Below are 21,908 nucleotides of genomic sequence, written 5' to 3'. Positions count from 1 at the left end.
CTTTTCCAGGTGACTTTATGCAAAAGACATACTAGACTTTGAATTAGTTGTACAGTCAATCACAGGGCATTTTTGTAAGCTACTGTGACCTATATATTTTTTGTTTTTGAAATACTATTACCTGCCTACGATAAAGTTCTTTAAATTCAAATTTCGTGATAAGTGAGTGCTGGCAATGTCCTGGTGCCAATTACCCACCATGTTAAATGTTTAACATTATATGCTTTGTTTGCCATAAGTACAACGAAGGGTAAACTTTATGGACTATAAAAACGTACATGGCTGTATTTCCACAAATTCTGGGAGAGTGTACTTTTATAAATTATGTCAACTTTACTTAGTTAATAATGTGTGAAAAAATGAAGAAACATTGTGCAGAGTTCTTGGCAGTATGTAATAAAATGGAAGACATTCTGGGAGTTCATTCTGGGATTATACATTCTGGGAGAAAAGTTCATTTCTATTGATCAACTGCTGAAGAAGTATAACTAGTTTAGTAATATGCTTTGATTTTTTTTACATGGATGAATAGCTGAGTGTCAAGTTATAGAGTTGAGAGACACAGAGTCTGACAGTGTGACGCCGAATTTAACATTTTGGAAAGTGTTTGATGGAATGAGCATCCCAACAGCTGAAGGGGTAACAAGAATCCTTCTGTTACGTGGCAGCTTGCAATGACACACAAATATGCTCTATTAGTGGCTACCGGCTTTCAATTAATGAAGCTGCTGCTTCAAAGTGAGTACAAATCATGCAAAACCCCAAAATATGACCAAATCTACCTTCATACAGTGAACTGCTCTTTGATGGCATGCCAAATTAGACGCAGCAGTAGAATTAATCGATTATGTCCTGGTTTGATGAAGGTGTAGCTTCAATTTGAAGTGAAAAATTGAACTTTTCCTCTTTATCTCTGTCATATCACTATTTCGCTGATTTACTTTGAAAGATGTGAGAGTAATCTGCTTGTGGAGCCATGCGGCTCTCCGTCAGGCAAGGTGTTCTCTTTGATCCTGTGTGAATGAGGAACTTTTGACTCACAGGCATTTTGCTCAGCACAGAATGTGCCACTGCCAACCCTCTGTGTCATCAACATCTGCCTTCAAAGTCTGAAGACAGGAATAAAATTCATCCATCCATCCATTTTCCAAACCGCTTATCCTCGCTAGGGTCGCGGGCGTGCTATCTTGGGTGAGAGGCGGGGTACACCCTGAACTGGTCGCCAGCCAGTCGCAGGGCACATATAAACAAACAACCATTCACACTCACATTCACACCTACGGGCAATTTCGAGTCTTCAGTTAACCTACCATGCATGTTTTTGGGATGTGGGAGGAAACAGGAGTACCCGGAGAAAACCGACCTTGACAAACAAAATTATTGCAGTGGTCGTTAGCCATGTATTTTGTCATTTGTTTATGTTTGACTGGAAGACTTTCAGGTTGGACTTCATTAGATCTAAGTAAGATATTTTAGACAAACGTGGCATTCGACAGCTGGCTAGATAAAATTCATTAATCTGTGAATATGTGCATTAGTACTGTTAACAAAAGTCTGAGTTATCCTTTCTATTAGCACCATCATCCATGGGATCATCATAAAACTGCGCTGGGTTTCTTGTGAAGTGCAGTATGCACTCTACTTAATTAAAGGAATCGCGAGACTGACCACTTGGATGTTTGCTTTTCAGCCTTTTTATTACAAGCTTCAGTAAATTAATTGGGTGAATCCCTCATTCCTAGGCGGCACGGTGAACAACTGGTTAGAGCGTCTGCCTCACAGTGCTGAGGACCAGGGTTCAATCCCTGGCCCTGCCTGCATGAAGTTTGCATTTTCTCCCCGTGCCTGCGTGGGTTTTCTCCGGGCACTCCGGTTTCCTCCCACATCCCAAAAACATGCATGGTAGGTTAATTGACAACTCTAAATTGCCCGTAGGTGTGCATGTGAGTGCGAATGGTTGTTTGTTTGTATGTGCCCTGCGATTGGCTGGCCAGTTCAGGGTGTACCCCGCCTCCTGCCCGATGACAGCTGGGATAGGCTCCAGCACGCCCGCGACCCTTGTGAGGAGAAGCGGCTCAGAAAATGGATGGATGGATGGATGGATGGATGAATCCCTCATTCCCTTCAGATGGCTTCAGTGACAGTCAAAGGGACATTAAAAAAAACAAAAAACATTGGATCTTGTAAAATGCAGAGAACAAGCTTTTATCAAACATCCTTCTCTTTGATTTGTTTCATGAAAATACCGTCGCTAAACCTTGAGTCATTAGAACAATCAAACATATTTGTGTTTCAGAAAGCTCTTTTAATAATCAACTCAGGTCTTTGTAGACCCGCTACAAGGCAAAAACTGTTGTACGAAGTAATGTTTAATCTTTTATGCATGTTTTCCCCTTTTGTTGCATCAAGTAAAGACTATCAGAGATGGGCACCTTGAGACTGAGGGTAGAAGTGCGAGAGAAGCAGCTTCCTGTTTGAGTAATTGTGGGTTTTCTTCATAAACAAACCACAGAGTTTGAGGTGACTGGCTGGTTGCTGCCCCTTGAAATGTATTGTACAATCAGTGAAGCTTGGTGTCGAGAGATCAACCTGCAATATTTCAGGCCAGCTTATACAGGCAGGGACATCATATCGAGCCTCAGATCAGAGGGTTCAATAATGGCTTCACTTCAGCCTCTCAGAGTGAAATGGCAGAGATGGAAAGAACATTTTAAATCTTGGCGTTTAAACTTTGAGGACACAGGTGGCCGAGAAGATTTCTTATTGAAAGAGCAGGGAAATGACAGGTAAGAACTATTGCATTGCCTTGATACCATTTGTCTATTGCCTTACTCTTGAAGTCAAATCTCAATTATTTCTTACATTTTAAGAGGCTGCACACACATCTGTTTCAGAAGGAATGAGAAACACACAAGGCTACTGCATTTGTAAAGACCTTCCTTTTAAACCTCTCCCTGGGTTTGCTTTAAAAGGAAAAAAATAGAAAAGCTGACAAGTAGCAACAAGATACATATTAATAATGACAAGATACATACAGTATTACTCTAATCCTAATACCTTCAGTGTTCTTATCCCCCTTATCAAAAACGGCACAGGTCACCAGAAAACATTCATGAATAATATTTCAAGTGCATTCACTGTCTTTAAAAGGATATTTTAGGGATGTCATGACTGTGTGCCTCTACCTCTTGAACTGAATATGATGCATATTTAACACCATTCAATGACCATGCTCAGGCACACACTTGACACCTAAAGTCAGGATTTTATTTTTATTTTTTTTTAAATGAGTTTGAGCCCAAGCATGGGAAATGTCCTTGGCCCCAGTCTGGCTGGTAGAGGTGGGCATGAGCATGCTTCCCTTGCTCATACACGGGCACATGCACAGATGCCAAACCCTGGTGTGTTTTATGATGAATGATCCTCGCCCCAGTTATAAGATGTACTGTATCATAGCAATACACATAATGATTTGAAAACACAGTATGCTCCTGCATGAGCGGTAGAGATGTTCGATACCACTTTTTTCAGACAGATGCCAGTACGAGTATTCACTCTTTAGTAGTCACCGATACCAATACCGTGTATCGACACCACTAATGTCAAGAACATGGTTAGGGCGACGGCGAGGAACGCAAGGCAAGAACATGGTGGACCCAATTGCAGGGAAGCAGGGAGGCAAGGCAGGAGCGCGGGAATCTCAAAATAATAATATTTAATCACAATGATAAAACAACAGGCGACTATGACAAAAACAACTGGCGACTATGACAAAAACAACAGGCGACTATGACAAAAACAACTGGCGACTATGACATGGCAAGACATGTGACAACGACAATGAACCGACGAGAACTGAAAGAAACCAGGGAACTAAATACAAACAAATTGACGAGACAACGAGGAACACCTGGACAAGACGAGTGGCTAGAGAGAGCTGATTGGTCAACACAAAGTAGACGAGAACAGGTGGACACAACAACCTAATGAGCACACGACAAACATGGAACACAGGAAAACATTGAACAAAACTAAACACAACCCAAACCAAAACACAGACCATGACAGTACCCCCCCTCTAAAGGAACGGATCCCAGACGTTCCCCAAACAACAACCAAAAAGACATCAACCCAGGGTGGGCGGAAGGGGGCCTGGAGGAGGGTACAGAGTCCACCCCTCAGGTCAGTCTGGTGGCCATCCAGGCCACCCGAGGTGAGGTGCTTGGCTGAGCGGTTCAGGAGGTCGTCCAGGACGCCAAGCACCAGGGTCTTTACAGGGCCATTCAGGCGGACGGCCACGGTGCCGAACCCAATGGTAATGCAGGGGCCAGGCAATAGGGTCGGGTGGCGGCCGCTGGACGAGCGCCGCCGGAGCGTGGTCGGGCGGCGGCCGCTGGCCGAGCGCCGCCGGCGCGTGGTCGGGTGGCGGCCGCTGGACGAGCGCCGCCGGAACGTGGCCGGATGGCGGCCGCTGGACGAGCGCCGCCGGAACAAGGACGGGCGGCGGCCGCTGGACGAGCGGCGCCGGAGCAAGGACGGGTGGCGGCCGCTGGACGAGCGGCGCCGGAGCAAGGACGGGTGGCGGCCGCTGGACGAGCGGCGCCGGAGCAAGGACGGGTGGCGGCCGCTGGACGAGCGCCGCCGGAGCAAGGACGGGTGGCGGCCGCTGGACGAGCGCCGCCGGAGCAAGGACGGGTGGCGGCCGCTGGACGAGCGCCGCCGGAGCAAGGACGGGTGGCGGCCGCTGGACGAGCGGCGCCGGAGCAGGGTCGGGTGGCGGCCGCTGGACGAGCGGCGCCGGAGCAGGGTCGGGTGGCGGCCGCTGGACGAGCGGCGCCGGAGCAGGGTCGGGTGGCGGCCGCTGGACGAGCGGCGCCGGAGCAGGATCGGGTGGCGGCCGCTGGACGAGCGCCGCCGGAGCAGGATCGGGTGGCGGCCGCTGGACGAGCGCCGCCGGAGCAAGGACGGGTGGCGGCCGCTGGACGAGCGCCGCCGGAGCAAGGACGGGTGGCGGCCGCTGGACGAGCGCCGCCGGAGCAAGGACGGGTGGCGGCCGCTGGACGAGCGCCGCCGGAGCAAGGACGGGTGGCGGCCGCTGGAGGAGCGCCGCCGGAACATGGTCGGGTGGCGGCCGCTGGACGAGCGCCGCCGGAGCAAGGACGGGTGGCGGCCGCTGGACGAGTGCCGCCGGAACATGGTCAGGTGGCGGCCGCTGTACGAGCGCCGCCGGAGCAAGGACGGGTGGCGGCCGCTGGATGAGCGCCGCCGGAGCAAGGACGGGTGGCGGCTTCTGGATGACCGCCGCCGGAACATGGTCGGGTGGCGGCCGCTGGACGAGCGCCGCCGGAGCAAGGACGGGTGGCGGCCGCTGGACGAGCGCCGCCGGAGCAAGGATGGGTGGCGGCCGCTGGACGAGCGCCGCCGGTGCGGGAGCCTGGCGCAGCTGCCGAGGAGCCGGAACGGGAGCTGCAGTCGCTTCCTCAGCCTGCCGCCATTGAGGTGTGGGAGTAGAGGGTACGGGAGTGGAAGAGTGCACAAGGTCTCGGGAAGGTGAACTAGGAAAAATGGCTGGTACTGAACATGGCTTGGGGGCAGGTTTGACTAGACGTGACTTAATTGGAGCCGTGGAACAACGTGTGGGAACAGGTGAAAAATCAAGTGATTTGTGAACAGGGGGGAAAAAACGAGGGGGCAAAATTTGACCTTTACTTGGGCGCCTCCGTTGGCCACCACGCGGCGGTCCCGGGTAGATGGCCAAACGGGTGCCCAAGAAAAGGTCAGAGGGAAAGGATTTGGACTCACTGGGGTTGGAAACGTGGAAACGTGACAAAAACTGACGAGGACGGGATAAACTAGGGAAGGAACCAGAAAAATCTAAATCTGTGTCAGAGTCAGAATCCGACAGGAGGTTAACTAAATCAGGGCCATCTTCACAATCAGAAAAATCTGAATCTAAAGAAACATGTGGATGTACAATAGTAGGGCATGGTGAATAACTAGGACAAGTGGGGGGACCCGAGGAAAAGGACAGAAAAGACTGAATGATAGGGCTTACTGGAGGAGGGTAGGTATGGATGGCAGGCTGAGGACGGTGGGAGGCAGTTTGGTGGCGTCCAGGGTGACGCCATGTTCTTCCCGCTGGGTCCTGTTCTGGTCGGTTCATTCTGTCAAGAACATGGTTAGGGCGACGGCGAGGAACGCAAGGCAAGAACATGGTGGACCCAATTGCAGGGAAGCAGGGAGGCAAGGCAGGAGCGCGGGAATCTCAAAATAATAATATTTAATCACAATGATAAAACAACAGGCGACTATGACAAAAACAACTGGCGACTATGACAAAAACAACAGGCGACTATGACAAAAACAACTGGCGACTATGACATGGCAAGACATGTGACAACGACAATGAACCGACGAGAACTGAAAGAAACCAGGGAACTAAATACAAACAAATTGACGAGACAACGAGGAACACCTGGACAAGACGAGTGGCTAGAGAGAGCTGATTGGTCAACACAAAGTAGACGAGAACAGGTGGACACAACAACCTAATGAGCACACGACAAACATGGAACACAGGAAAACATTGAACAAAACTAAACACAACCCAAACCAAAACACAGACCATGACAACTAATGCTTTTGAGATATACAATTTCAGTTAACACAATGGCAAACAATTGTGAACAAATACCTTTCATTCTTTCTGAGGCACATGATGATTCGCCGACGAGTCAAGTTGCTGCAGTATAGCACCAACTATTGGCGAGGAGGACATAAATGATGTCAGATTTATTTTTGCCTTAAGTATCGGTGGCTGGTATCGACAGCCTTCAGGAGTACCCGATACCTTGAAATAAGGCTGGTATCGGTCCGATACAGATACCTTGTATCAGTACTCGCCCATCCCTAATGAGAGTTATCACAAAAGATAGATTTCAAACACAAACTACGAGTTTTTCCCTTCAGTGTGGGCCAGACTGTCAAGCAGCAATGTTGACAAACAGATCCTGCGGTGTAAGCTTCATTTTGTGTGAGAGAAGGGGTAAGCAGCAACTCGTGGCTGCTTCACCATAACAGTGACGCTCCTGCTCACAATTCCCTGAGCATCTCCAACTACCGGAGACACATTCCTTGTGTGTTTTGGACATACTTGGCAAATAAAGCTGATTCTGATTCTGATTCTGATTCTGATCTGACAGTTCCTGGCCATGAGAACCATCACCGTGCTGGAGAAAAATTCCTTCCCGACCTGGCGCCTTGTGATTTTTGTTTCCAACCTCTTTCCGAAGCTCAAGGTGTTCCTCAAAGCGACCTGTTTTGAAGATATGGATGACAACAAGATGGCCATGATGACAGCTGTGGAGGATCAGAAGAATCATTTCAGGAGTTCTATTTCGACAAATGGACAGTCTTGCTTGTACATGGAAACATTGAGTGTGAACAGAATGAACCACAACAAAGATGCCAGATCCTGTATTAATGTCAATTATGCGTTACTAAAAAGAGTCAACAAGGGCTGTAGTGACTTTGCATCAAATGTAGTGATAATTTGGACAAAAACAGTGACCAGATCTTCAATCCTAGCTTCAGTAAATAGGAATACCTTCAGACATTCTAGTGTTCTGTGGAATGGCAGACCACTCTGAAGCATCAGTTCAGCATGCATATGGATTATGACTGATTTGATTAGTTAGTTTCCTATTGTATTTATTGACTTCGGAAACCAATGTTTTAGTTGTGCTTTCTGCAAGTCTGGTCTGTGCAACCAACTACTGTATTTTACTACTATAATATGGCAGTGGTCAACAAACAATTAGGAGAACAGAGAACTTTTAGATCTTTTACATGCAGTCCGAAATACAGTAGCAATAGTACACTATAGTATATTCTCGTAAAAATAGTCTAGCCACTACTTTATAATTAATTATCTTATAAAGAATTTTTCATACACCTGTAGGCTAAAAGGAAAACTGGTTAACAAGACTGGACCTATATGAACTAACATGCTGTTTTGTAAGTCATTGCAAGAAACAAAAGTGCATGGAAAGGCAAAGAGACATTGATGTACAACACAATCAATGTCCAGTCAACATACTACGACACCCATTGATGCAATGTGCTTCAATTTGTTGGGCTTTAATTGGTTTTCCTTTTTAAATCTGTTATCTACTTAAGATGTCCCTCCCTTGTGCATGTTTTTGTTTTATTGTTTATGTTTTTGGAATTTCCCTCAAGATTAATTAGTTTATCTATTTATCTACTGTATGTTTGTGATTGTGTGTACGTGTGTGTTTGTGCGTGTGTGTGTGTGTGTGTGTGTGTGTTTGTGTGTGAGAACATGTCCTGCTAGTTGCAGATTATTGGAAAGATAAATTTGTGCTTAATTGTCACCAACTAAAGGTCTTTGCTTAGAGTAAGAATAAAAACAAACTAAAATATATGCATTGGTCTATTTGTGGAATTCATTCTTCAGTGAAGTGTACAATCCATGTTCTCTGTTTTATTTTTTTAATCGAGCAAGGTCATGCTATACTATTTTGTGTTTTATAAGAAAGCAATTTATGTGTGGCTTGCTTATGAATGAATGATGATTTGATATGATTTTTAACCTGTTTTGTTTTGCTTTTCATTTAAGAATTATGTACAGCGTATGTAAAGAAAAATTGTAATAACCCATAAATTACAAAGTTGTCTGTTTTTAGCACAATTTGGAACTGATAATCTCCCTTTGGAACCGGGACCAATATCATATTTTGTTGGACGTGGTTTGTCACTGTCTGCACGGTGACCGACTGGTTAGTACATCTGCCTCACAGATCAGAGGTCACGGGTTTGTATCCAGGCTCTGGTCTTCCTGTGCGAAGTTTTCATGTTCTCGCCGTGCTAGTGAGGGATTTGTCCAGATACTACGGTTTCCCACAGTCCAAAAACATGCATGCTAGGTTAATTGAAGACTCTAAATTGTCCTTAGGTTTGAATGTGAATGCGAACAGTTGTTGGAGCAAGCTGGAGTACCAGGAGAAAACACACGAAACAACGGGGAGAACATAAAAACTCCAACCAGGAAGGCTGAAGCTTGGAATCAAACCCCCAACCTTAGAACAGTAAGACGGATGTGATAAACACTCTCCCATCATTCCGCCTAGCTCTTGACTGGGTGGACAAATTTCTGACATTCACAATTTTGTCAAACATGACTGGTCTTGCACAGTTGAAGCACAGTGATTGGATTTCCACAACCCTAAGCCATTCACTATCAGAACATGCACAAACCATTTTGGATAAGTGCCCATATGGGATGCTATTCCTTGTCTTTATTTATTTATCTTCCTTTTCTCTCTCTCTTTCTCTCTCTCTCTCTCTCTCTCTCTCTCTCTCTCTCTATCTATCTATTCATTCATGTATGTATATATGTATGTGTGTATGTATGTATGTATGTATCCATCCATCCATCCATCCATTTTCTGAGCCTCTTCTCCTCACACGGGTCGCAGGCATGCTGAAGCATATCCCAGCTATCATCGGGCAGGAGGCGGGGTACACCCTGAACTGGTTGCCAGCCAATCGCAGGGCACATACAAACCAACAACCATTCGCACTCACAGTCACACCTACGGGCAATATAGAGTCTCCAATGAATGCATGTTTTTGGGATGTGGGAGGAAACCGGAGTGCCCGGAGAAAACCCACGCAGGCACAGGGAGAACATGCAAACTCCACACAGGCGGGGCCGGGGATTGAACCCCGGTCCTCAGAACTGTGAGGCAGACGCGCTAACCAGTCGTCCACCGTGCCACATGTATGTATGTATGTATGTATGTATGTATGTATTTAATTATTTATTTTTGGCATGTTTTAAGGATAATTAATGGCATAGTGATAAGAGAATCGAGTTTTGTGAACTCCAGGGCCTGAGATGGTCAGAATGACTGGATTTGTGTTCCACAGATGCATTACCAACGCCTATAGACCTTGAATGGAACATTACTAAACTGAATGTGCAGTATGAGTTATGAAAACATAGCTATTTGACTTAGTCAATCCATATAGTTTAAGCACTTAGACTTTTCATTGCAGTCTATTCTCTCATGCAGTGTGAAATGGATTTTAAAAGCCACGTTTCTAAAAGTGTGTGTGCAGTGTATGCAATGCTTGAACCCATTTCTGGCTTTAACCTTGTTTATGGTCAGACAGTTTTAAGTCAATTGATGTGTTACTGACATGATTCATGTCTTTGTACCTCATACGTTTTTTAAGTAGAGTAAAAACTTACTGTCAGAAGGCTAAAGAGAAATGACATATTTCCCTTCGGGGTCCTACATGTTGCTGTGGAAAGTAGAGCATCAGGGAGCATGTGAGAGATGGAATGTGTTTGATGGTGCAGTTGAAAGTCAAGTTATCTGTCTAGACTTATCCAGGCTAGTGGAAAAGAGCCAGGTGACGCCATGTGAGAGATCAAAGTTCTCGTCACGCATGTGCTGAGTGGAAGCCTGAGCAGGTAGTTACCAAGACTCAGGATTTGTGTCCATCAGCATAAGCCCACAGCTGCCTTTGTACCTCACAGGCTTCTGTATACTGACATTATGTTATGATACCATTCGGATCCACAATTTATTGCTGTATCTATGATGGGAGTCCTGCCCTTTAAAGCTGAAAGGGGCAAACTTCAAGGGAACCCTGCCTGTAATGACAAATACAAAATACAACCACTTACCTCTACTTTTGAAATACAGTGTTAAATCCATCCATCCATCCATTTTCTGTACCGCTTCTCCTCACGTGGGTCGGGGGCGTGCTGGAGCCTATCCCAGCTATCTTCGGGTGAGAGGTGGGGTACACCCTGAACTGGTCACCAGCCAATCGCAGGGGCACATATAAACAAACAACCATTCGCACTCACATTCACACCTACGGGCAATTTAGAATTTTCAATTAACTTAACATGCATGTTTTTGGGATGTGGGAGGAAACCGGAGTGCCCGGCCATTTCCATTCGATGAGATTGAACACTTCCAATGGTTACAAAATAACTCCTTTCCTCCAGGTAGGACCTGAACCATTTAAGGACTGTTCCATTTCGTCCTACCCACGTTTCCAACCTGTTCAGCAGTACATTATGATCTACCGTATCAAAAGCCGCGCTGAGGTCCAACAAGACCAGAATTGACACCTTTCCCGAGTCAGTATTCAACCTTATATCATTTCGCACTTTGATAAGAGCAGATTCTGTACTGTGATGAGTTCGGAAACCTGTTTGAAAATTTGTCAAAAAGTCCATTTAAGTTCAAGAAATTGCTGAGTTGATTAAAAATAACTTTCTCAACAATCTTGGCTATGAAAGGGAGATTTGAGATGGGTCTGTAGCTTACTAACATGGAAGTGTGCAGCATTCTATTTTTTAGCAGAGGCTTAATGGCAGCTACTTTAAGAAAACTCGCCTGACTGAAGTGAGCAATTGATTATTTGCTGCAAATCAGCTAGCACAGAATTTGCAATAGCTTTGAAAAAGTCAGATGGTATTGCGTCAAGACAGCTCGATGATGATTTCAGCTGCTGAACTGTTTTCTCTGCAGTTTTTTGGTCAACTGTATCATTCACTGTATTCTGACATGGTAATAGAGTTTCTCCTGGATGGCCTCAGATGTAGTATCGTTTCATCATTTTGCTGATTTGTGCTAATATTTAACCTGATGGATTGTATTTTTTTCACTAAAATAACAAGCAAATTCATTGCATTTATCTGCTGTTAGGAGTTCTGAAGAGTCAAGAGTCAGTCAAGAGTTCTGACTGTCATAATATTTGCTTGCCGGCCTGGCCTTTGCATTGTCTGTGTATACAGTATATGTAAATTGACAGAGAAATGGGCGGTAATACAAACAAATCCACTGATATTTGCGGAACACGATGACTAGGAGCTCTAAAGACCTGAAATCATTTATTTTACAGTGGTACCTTGACTTACTGGAAGAGTGCACTTGATTTTTGCTGGCAGCAAGAGAACGCCACAACAAGCACTCAACGTCCAATTATTTAAGAGAGGAGTAAACTGAGTTAAGAGCTTGGTCATGGAACGGATTAAAGTCAAAAGTCAATGTAACACTGTGTACACAGTTTGATAACTTTAATTAGTCTCATCATTTTTTTTACACTTTATTATGTATTATACAGCATCATATTGGTAAATTCTTTTACATTTAAATGTATTCATTTACACACAAAACATAAGCACCTAAATACAGTGCAATAGGCCGTTTTATTATGTTCTGTCCCGGCCACGACCCACTACCGATTTGTGGCCCTTTGGTTGTGAACCCCTGCTTTAGATTCTTGCTGAGCAGAAGTCTTAGACGATATCTAGAGGCCAATATGCAGTTGTTTTTCTCTAACAGTTCTGCCCAAGTATTTTCAAGACAATTCTGGCCCAACTCCAAATTTTTCGAGCACTTGAACGACCATTCGATCATTTTAAGTTTTGTTTGAGTCAAATCCAGTTTGGGTTGATTTATATATAGTAACTGCAGTCTATTTATCCCCTCGCTGTTTTAAATAGGAAACAGTTTGAAACACCTGACCAACTGCCAGCATCACAGCAAGGTTTTACTTTATTGCTGCCACAACCATCCCATCTCCATCACAAGACCACATTCTTTCTTCCGGTAGCTCTTTCTTCCGAGTATAAAAGCACAGTAACCATTTTGTTCCAACCTGCTGTCCATATTATAGAGGATAGAATAGATTACGGAAGAGCCTTGTTTTAGAGGAGTGAATGCTCTTCCGAGATGAAATGAAAAAATAAATGGGACACATTCTATGAGCTGCGGTAGAAAGGCACCACAACTGTAAGCAGAAAAACAGACAGATAAAACATTGTGTGGATTGTGAACATGCATTCTTGAACATGAAATTCTACTCATTTTTAAAGTGCGTGAAAATGACACCCCAAAAAAAATATTTATATACATATGAATCCAACTCTGCTATACTCATAGAATTTAAGCCCATTGTGTGAGAAGGAAGGAAGGCAAGAAAGAAAGACGAAGGAAAAAAAAAAAAAAATCCCAATAGCCTGCCTGACTAAATGATGGTGTTGGGATTATTGGAGACCACCAGTTCAGTGAAGCAGAAAATGGGAATATGCTTGTGAGGGCACACCCGTTTACTTGAACAGGCTCCCTGAGAGACAGATGAGGCCACCTCAGCAAAACATTCCTGCTGAATAAAAAACTGTGCCTGAGCTACAAAGGCTCGCAAAGGAGCTAATTACAATTCATCATGCCATTTATGCATTGCAACAACTTCCTAAATCCTGATTTATTATGTTTTTTCAATATATTTAAAAGGAATGAAATGACAAGAATGAAAACTAATCACATGTATTATAAGGCACTAATTTTTTTTCACTCAGTCTTGGATCTGTGCCTGCTTCCCGTCTCTGTTCTCGAACAGAACACCAATAATTGTCTTCGGTTGGTACAATAGAAGCTATAATTATCTTCCCTTAAACTGCCAACTACCTCACAAAGGGAGAATTCAATAATTCATTAATTTTATTATTCTACCCTATTTCTTTCCCACAGTTACAACTCATATTCTGAAAAGTGTCATCCCAGGTTGGTTTAAAATGATTAGGATGAATTGCAAGGAAACTAATAATGGTCATGATTAGTGGAAATGATGAAGACTGAATAAAATAAGCAGTGCTGTTTGTGTTAAAATATGCAAAATATTGTGTTGGTTAAAGCACAAATTCCCTCAGGATAAGGCACACAAGTTTTGATGCCTGCAGCAACAAAACAAAACAGAATCTAAAGTGATTTGTGTTGTATTGCGGTGGTGTTGCAGAGGTAGGCCAAGCTCCCCACCTTCATTAGTTTACTGTTCTCATGATAAAAGGTGTTAAGTCCTTATCCTCCTCCCTGCTGATGCCTCAGGGCCGTCGCGGCATGACTATTTTATTTCCATCAGCTTCAAAATCCTGCCGGCCTAACCCTTAAGCTCCCATCCAGGGTATGAAACCTCAAAGAGCAGTCTGCAATTATTGACTCTCACATGTTTACATTCATCACTGATTCAGAGAACATGTAGCCGACATCATCTTTTCATTCTACATGACTGAGAACAGCCTTGGGGGAAAGAACATTTTGTAATGTGACAAAAAAGCTTTTTCATCAGATATTTTAGCAGCATTAGAATGAGAAAACATTGTCAGTAATGACACTTATGTCAGTTTTGTTCAGGGTGTATAAAAGAAAGTCATGAAAGAAAAAACAAATGGAAAACATCACTGCACCTTTGAGACATTCACAGCAACTTAATACATTTTAGTTCCTATTGTGGAGCAGAAGGATACAGATTATAACAATCAGTCCTCTAGTCTAAATTGCCATGTAGGTAATTTGTTCCAAGCTCCTGATGTAACTCATTAGCGTTTCTCCTAATTTAACACTCCAACTAATGCTAAGAGAAACGGCAACTAATGTGTTGTTGAATGCTGTTTTGTGCATGTGCGTGCGCTCGTGTGTGTGTGTGGGTGATTGTATTTTCACCTTGCATGGACACTTAAATATGTCTTCAAGGGTGGCATACAGTTGCACTCAAAATTATTCAATCCATATTGTGAATTATATTTTCAAAACTCCCCTCCCTGAGTCATCATGTTATCGTGGTGGAGGGGTTTGTGTGTCCCGATGATACTAGGAGCTAAGTTGTCTGGGGTCAGGCAGGGTCACCCACGGCAAACAGGTCCTAGGTGAGGGACCAGATAAAGCACGACTGAAATGACCCCTCATGATGATGAACATACATGGAAATCAGTTTCCCTTGCCCAGATGTGGATCACCAGAGGGCGCCCCCCCTCTGAAGCCAGGGCTCGAAGGCGAGTGACTGGTGACTGGGCCTGCACCCATGGGGCCCGGGCGGTTACAGCCCAAAGAGGCAACGTGGGTCCCCCTTCCCATGAGCTCACCGCACGTGGGAGGGCCCAAGGGGGTCGGGTGCAAAGTGAGCTGGCTGGCAGCCAAAGCCGTGGACCTTGGCGGTACAGTCCCTGGCTACAGAAGCTGGCTCTAGGGATGTGGAATTTCATCTCTCTGGCAGGGAAGGAACCCGAGCTGGTGTGTGAGGTTGAGAAGTTCCAACTAGATATAGTCAGGCTCAAATCCATACACAGCTTGGGCTCTGGTACCAGTGCTCTTGAGATGGGTTGGACTCTTTTCCACTGTGGAGGTGCCCACAGTGAGAAGCACCGAGCAGGTGTGGGCATACTTATTGCCCCCCGACTCTGTGCCTGTATGTTGGGGTTTACCCTGGTGCTGGATGTTGTGGGCCTGTCCTGGTGGACACAACTCTGCGACATCGCGTAGACATCGGGCACAATATCTTTGGATTGGCAGACTGGGGTGGTGGTCCCCCTTTTAAAGAAGGGGGACCCAAGTGTTTGTTCCAACTATAGCAGGATCACACTCCTCAGGCTCCCTGGTAAGGCCAATTCAGGGGTTCTGGAGAGGAGGGTTTGTCAGGAAGTCAAATCTTAGATTCAGGAGGAGCAGTGTGGTTTTTGTCCTGGCTATACAGCAGTGCACCAGCGCTATACACTGAGCAGGGTCCTTGAGGGTGCATGGGAGTTTGCCCACCAGTTTACATGTGTTTTGTGGACTTGGAGAAGGCGTTCGACCGTGTCCCAAGGGCAGTTCCAGTGAGAGTTGGACTCCGCCCAGGCTGCCCTTTGTCACTGATTCTGTTCATTAGCTTTATGGACAGAATTTCTTGGCACAGCCGGGATGTTAAGGGGGGCCAGTTTGATAACATCAGTATCACGTTGCTGCTTTTTGCAGATGATGTGGTTCTGATTGCTTGATCAAGATTTTCAAAACTGAACCAACAAAAGAACAAGTAACAAATATGTTTCTCAACACAACAATATTGTGTTTTGTTTGTTGTTTTGTCTGGCCAGCCTGTATAGATCCTTTTCTCCTTCTTTCATGCCCAACATGTAATACATGTCATCATATGCCTTGTTTGGCCTTTGCCACCTCTACCTTTGCCCTATATCACATCTCAATGCATTGCTTTCACCTCTCCTCGGTCATCTCTGTGTCCCACTTCTTCTTAGCTAACCTCTTTCCTTGTATGATTTCCTGTACTGTGAGGTTCCACCGCTATGTCTCCTCTCCTTTCCTGCCAGAAGATACACCAAGTACTCCCCTGCCTGTCTCTCTGATCACCTTGGCTGTAGTGGTCCAGTCGTCTGGAAGCTCCTCCTGTCCACCGAAAGCATATCTCAACTCTTCCCGAAAAGCCGCACAACACTCTTCCTTTCTCAGCTTCCACCACATGGTTCTCTGCTCTTCCTTTGTCTTCTTAATCTTCATCCCCACCATCAGATTCATTTTAAACACCACCATCCTATGCTGTCTAGTAACCTCCTTAAGATTACATCGTCTGCACAAAATGTAATCCACCTGTGTGCTTCTATCTCTGCACTTGTAGGTCACCCTATGTTCCTGCCTCTTCTGGAAAAAAGTGTTCACTACAGCCATTTCCATCATTTTTGCAAAGTCTACCACTATCTGTCCCTCCAAGTTCCTTTCCTGGATGCCGTACTTACCCATCACTTCTTCATCACCTCTGTTTCCTTCACCAACATTTCCATTACAATCTGCACCAATCACGACTCTCTCTTTGTCTGGGATGCTCAGAACTACTTTTTCTTGCTCCTTCCAGAATTTCTCGTTCACCTCTAGGTCACATCCTACCTGTGGTTCCTCGCCGCTAATCACATTATAGATAATAGCCTCAATTTCAAGTTTCAGCGTCATCACTCGAACTGATACTCTTTTTACCTTCAAGACATTCTTAGCTTACTTTTCCTTTAAAATAACCCCGACTCCATTTATCTTCCCATCTACACCATGGTAAATTAATTTAAACCCTGCCCCTAAATGTCTACCCTTACCGCCACCTGGTTTCCTGGACACACAATATACCAACCTTTATCCTAATTATCATGTCAACCAACACTCAAGCTTTTCCTTTCGTAGTCCCAACATTCAAAGCCAACATTAAATTCTAGGGTCTGTGCTTTCCTCTTTTCTTTCTGCCTAAGAACCCACTTTCCACCTCTCCTTCGTCTTCGACCGACAGTAGCTGAATTTCCACCGGCGCCTTGCAGGTTAACGGTGCTGGGGGCGGACATTGTTAACCCGGGCCACAACCGAACCAGATGTTGGGAACAACCCAAGTAATCCATACATACAAAGAAAGTAGAACAAATAAGCTCACAAATTAAGTTATGTGTCATAAGAAATGACATAAGGAAGAAGTATTAAACACATGAATGAAGGGAGGTGCAAAAAGGGATGGAAAGCCAATACAACACCTAAAATTTATCAATAATGAAACAGCAATCCAGCAAAAAGGTTTTATTGGCAAGGTGTGAGTAAAGACACATCTCATGATGGGTAAAAGCAGAGACCAAGACCATCGCAAACTATCCATCCATCCATTTTCTGTGCCGCTTCTCCTCACTAGGGTCGCGGGCGTGCTGGAGCCTATCCCAGCTGTCATCGGGCAGGAGGCGGGGTACACCCTAAACTGGTTGCCAGCCAATCGCAGGGCACATACAAACAAACAACCATTCGCACTCACAGTCACACCTACGGGCAATTTAGAGTCTCCAATTAATGCATGTTTTTTGGGATGTGGGAGGAAACCGGAGTGCCCGGATAAAACCCCCGCAGGCACGGGTCCTCAGAACTGTGAGGCTGACGCTCTAACCAGTCGTCCACTGTGCCGCCCATCGCAGACTAATTGTTGCAAAACATAGTGATGGCATTGGTTATAGGCGCATATCTAAGCTTCTGAACGTTCCAGTGAGGACGGTTGGGGCCATAATACATAAGTGGAAAGCCAATCATGCCACTATAAATTTGCCTCGATTATGTGCTCCTTGCAGGACTTCTGACGGATGAGTGGAAAGAATAATCAGAGTTGTCCAATAGCTAAGGACCACCTGTAGAAAGCTTTAAAAAGACCTGGAATTAGCAGGTTCTGTTGTCACAAGGAAAACAATGAGTTATGCACTACGCCCCCATGGCCTGTATGCACGCTCACCATGCAAGAGCCCATTGCTGGGAAAAAATGCATGCCAAAGCTCATTTAAAGTTTTCTGAACAACATTTGGACAAGCCAGTTAAATACTGGGAGAATGTAGTCTGGTTGGATGAGAGCAAAATTGAACTTTTTGGATGCCATAATGCACACCACGTTTGGAGGAGAAATGGCACTGCACATCACCCTAAAAACACCATACCAACAGTAAATTTCGGAGGCGGGAACATGATGGTGTGGGGCTGCTTTTCAGCAAATAGTACTGGTAAACTTTACATTATTGAAGGAAAGAAGAATGGGCAAATGCATCGAGACATTGTTGACAAATATCTGCTGCCATCTACGAGGATGATGAAAATGAAACAAGGGTGGACATTTCAGCAGGATAATTATCCAAAACATACTGCCAAGGAAACTCTCAATTGGTTTCAAAGAAAAAAAATAAAGCTGCTAGAATAGCCCAGCCAATCACCTGACTTGAATCCAATCGATGGAAAGCTATGGAAAGAACTGAAACTCAAGATCCATACAATAAGCCCACGGAACATTCAAGATTTGAAGACTGCTTGTGTGGAGGAATGGGCCAAAATCACACCGGAACAATGCAGGAGACTAGTTTCTCCATACAGGAGGCATCTTGAAGCTGTCTCGCAAACGAAGGCTTTTGTACACATTTATTTAACCATAAAAACATAGATTTATAGCTAAGGAAAAAGTTGCTAAAGAAACTTGACGTGGGTGAGAAAAAAGGCGAAAGTGAGGATATTTTAAAAGAGGCTCGCTCGCTCCCATTCAATTTGAATTTACCCAGCCACATCCACAGGCACATTAGAAATTATTTAGTTATGCATTGTTGTAAAGCAATATTTGATATTATATATACTGTATTTATATGTCTTGGGGGTGATGCAGCGGCCGTTCTGTCTTTCGCTCGCTTTAAACCCAGAAATGTATTTTTAGCGTGAGTGAAAGCTTAGGTGCACTTTGATTGGCTGTAATCTGCGTTGTTGCGATGGCATGCGCAAGTTCAAAACCAGTGGCCAATTGATTGGCCGCTCATAAAAACACTTTCCAATCCCCGCACACTATGCGAGACTTCAATCGGGTTCAGCCGCGTCGCTTGGTGTATGGCAGCCTTAAAATGTTTCCGGTAGTTGGGTCCAATGGTTCCTCACCTTTCCACTGCAGTTTAGTGATTGCTCCAAGATGACTAACATTTTCATTTGTGGTAGTCTCCAATTTTCATTAACATAAGTATTATACTTTAAGTATCAGATATTTTCCTCAGATTATCCATCCATCCATTTTCCATACCCCTTATCCTCACTGCGGGCGTGCTGGAAGTTATCCCAGCTGACTCTGGCGAGAGGCGGGGTACACCGAACTGAACACTGAACTGGTCGCCAGCCAATCGCAGGGCACACATAAACAAACAACAGTTCACACTACGGGAAATTTAGAGTCTTCGATTAACCTACCATGCATGTTTTTGGAATGTGGGAGGAAACCGGAGTACCCTGAGAAAACCCACGCTGGCAGGGGGAGAAAATACAAACTCCACATAGGCGAAGCCGGATTTGATCTCGGGTCCTCCGAACTGTGAGGCAGATGGGCTAACCAGTCGTGCATCGTGTCTCCTCAGAATATGAGCAAAAAAAAAGGCATTATGTTTTAATCACAGTTTTGTTGTTAGGAGACTTATGAAAAAAGCATAACATAACTGATTTTCACTGAACTTTGTTGAGTGCAGATGAAAGGTGCCAATCTATGAATTTATGTTCACTTTTAGCCATTACAGCCAATTTGAAATGGAATCAGGTTGGCAGTAACCCACCAAATCCAGCAGATATCAGGCCAATAAAAAAGGTGCGTACTGAGTGTTGAAGCTGGCGCACACTTTATTATGCATAATAAAGGCCACCTAAAGGGCTAGTGCGGAACAATATTGCTTCTTATACAGGAGGTGTGGGGTCAGTGCATTGCTCAAGAGCACCTTGACTGTATTCAGGAATTAGACTAGCATTTCTCCAATAGCTAGTTGTGATTTTACATTTGTCTGCAGCCAGACTCGAACCCGAGACCATTCAGGTCCAAAGCCCACTTCTTTATTCTGTAGATGAGCTACAGACGCCCCTATTATTAGCACTTTTATATCAGAGTGCATGGTCCACTGAGATTCTTGCGATGTAGCGATATCTCAGAAGGCATTTTTTTGTATTGCACACTTACCAAGAACTCAAATGACCTGTCCATACTTTGAAGCTGCAATCAATTCCAGTTGAAAATATAATATATTTTGGTGTTATTTTCATGCAACTAAATCTTCTTGATCCCCTCAAACCATCAAATTTCTCCTTGTACAAACAACAACTTATGTACAAGCCAGAGCAGTTTCAATGTGCATTAGTACCCCCTAACACCACCCCCTAAAACAAAAAAAAAACAAAAAAAAGAAAAGAAAAGAAAAAAAAACCACACCAGATCAATCAACAACCACCTCCTAAAAGTTAACTTACAATATTGACTTTAATGGAGTCAGTTGACCTCATACACTAAGTATTCTTCTCTGGTGCCAATGATGTGGATTCATTGACTTCAAACAGTCTGGAAGATAAACCTATAAAGCTTAAGAGTGCCTTTCTTTGTGTGTCCTTAGAACTCTTCTTGCTCCACATTTCTATGACCTAATTTTACTCAGTCAATAACTACAGGATGCCAATGCATCAAACTCAACATAATGTTCCAATGAAATACAATATCATCAGAAAGGACATTTGATTTGTTCAACAGCCTACAGTGAATTTATGTAGTGATGACTGAAATCCAAGTTATTCACAATTTCTATATGAATAGCTTAGCTTTCTGGGTTAACTGTGAGGATATATGTTATCTGACAGGTATCCTAATTTTTCCATTTACTGTGTGACACTGATGGCAGTTATTGAAAACACAATCTTCATGTTACAATGTGTAATACGCTTCCATGCTAGTTTCTACAGTTTAAAAATAAAATGTGATAAAATAAAAATGTACTAAAGCCTCCAGGGTTTGTTAATTATAACATGGGGTATAGTTATACGCATTCCTGTCTCATTATCACTAGCAGCCAAACATTTTCGCAATTAAACCAGCATAAAATGGCCAAATATATGTTCCGAAGAATTGCATGCAGCTCTTTAAAGGTGACAATGCTTAGAAAGTGTAAAACACCTGCAGATGGGTGTTAAAAAAATGTTGTTCACTGTGCTTGTACCACAAAAAACTAAAATGTCACACATTTGCACCTAAAATCTTCACACAGTGGAAAATCGTCCAACAATTGTTCAGTTAAGAGAGCACTGACTGCCAAGGCTTAAGGGTGGTTTAAACAAGTTTTCTCTTTTTTAAGTGATGGTTGTTTACAACTCTGGAAAATGCAAACATTTAAAAATGGAAGTATGAGACCACCATGTCATTGGTGTGATTATGGACGACCTGTACATGTGAATTATCCCGTGTCACAGATAGTGATGGCAAAACTTATCTGGAACAGCTGGGCAAGTTCTCAATCAAACACAGCAGGTTCGAGTCAGTCTCGTTGCCGTGCGGCTCTTCAGAAATTATGCCGGCTTTTACGAAAGCTCGAACAACAGTGCAAGCAGGCACGTTAGCCCAAGCATCCACAATCCACTCACAAATTGTGGCGTAACTCGCCCGGCGCTGCCTCCTCGTCTTAGTAAAGCTGTGTTGGCCATCTGTCAACCATCGCTCCCACGCCGCTCGCAACTTTACTTTGAACACCCTGTTTAAACTGATGT

Source organism: Phyllopteryx taeniolatus, chromosome 18 (assembly GCF_024500385.1).
Source record: "Phyllopteryx taeniolatus isolate TA_2022b chromosome 18, UOR_Ptae_1.2, whole genome shotgun sequence".
Lineage (NCBI taxonomy): Eukaryota > Metazoa > Chordata > Actinopteri > Syngnathiformes > Syngnathidae > Phyllopteryx > Phyllopteryx taeniolatus.
The sequence above is the reverse complement of the archived record's forward strand: the minus strand, read 5'-3'. Positions refer to the sequence as shown.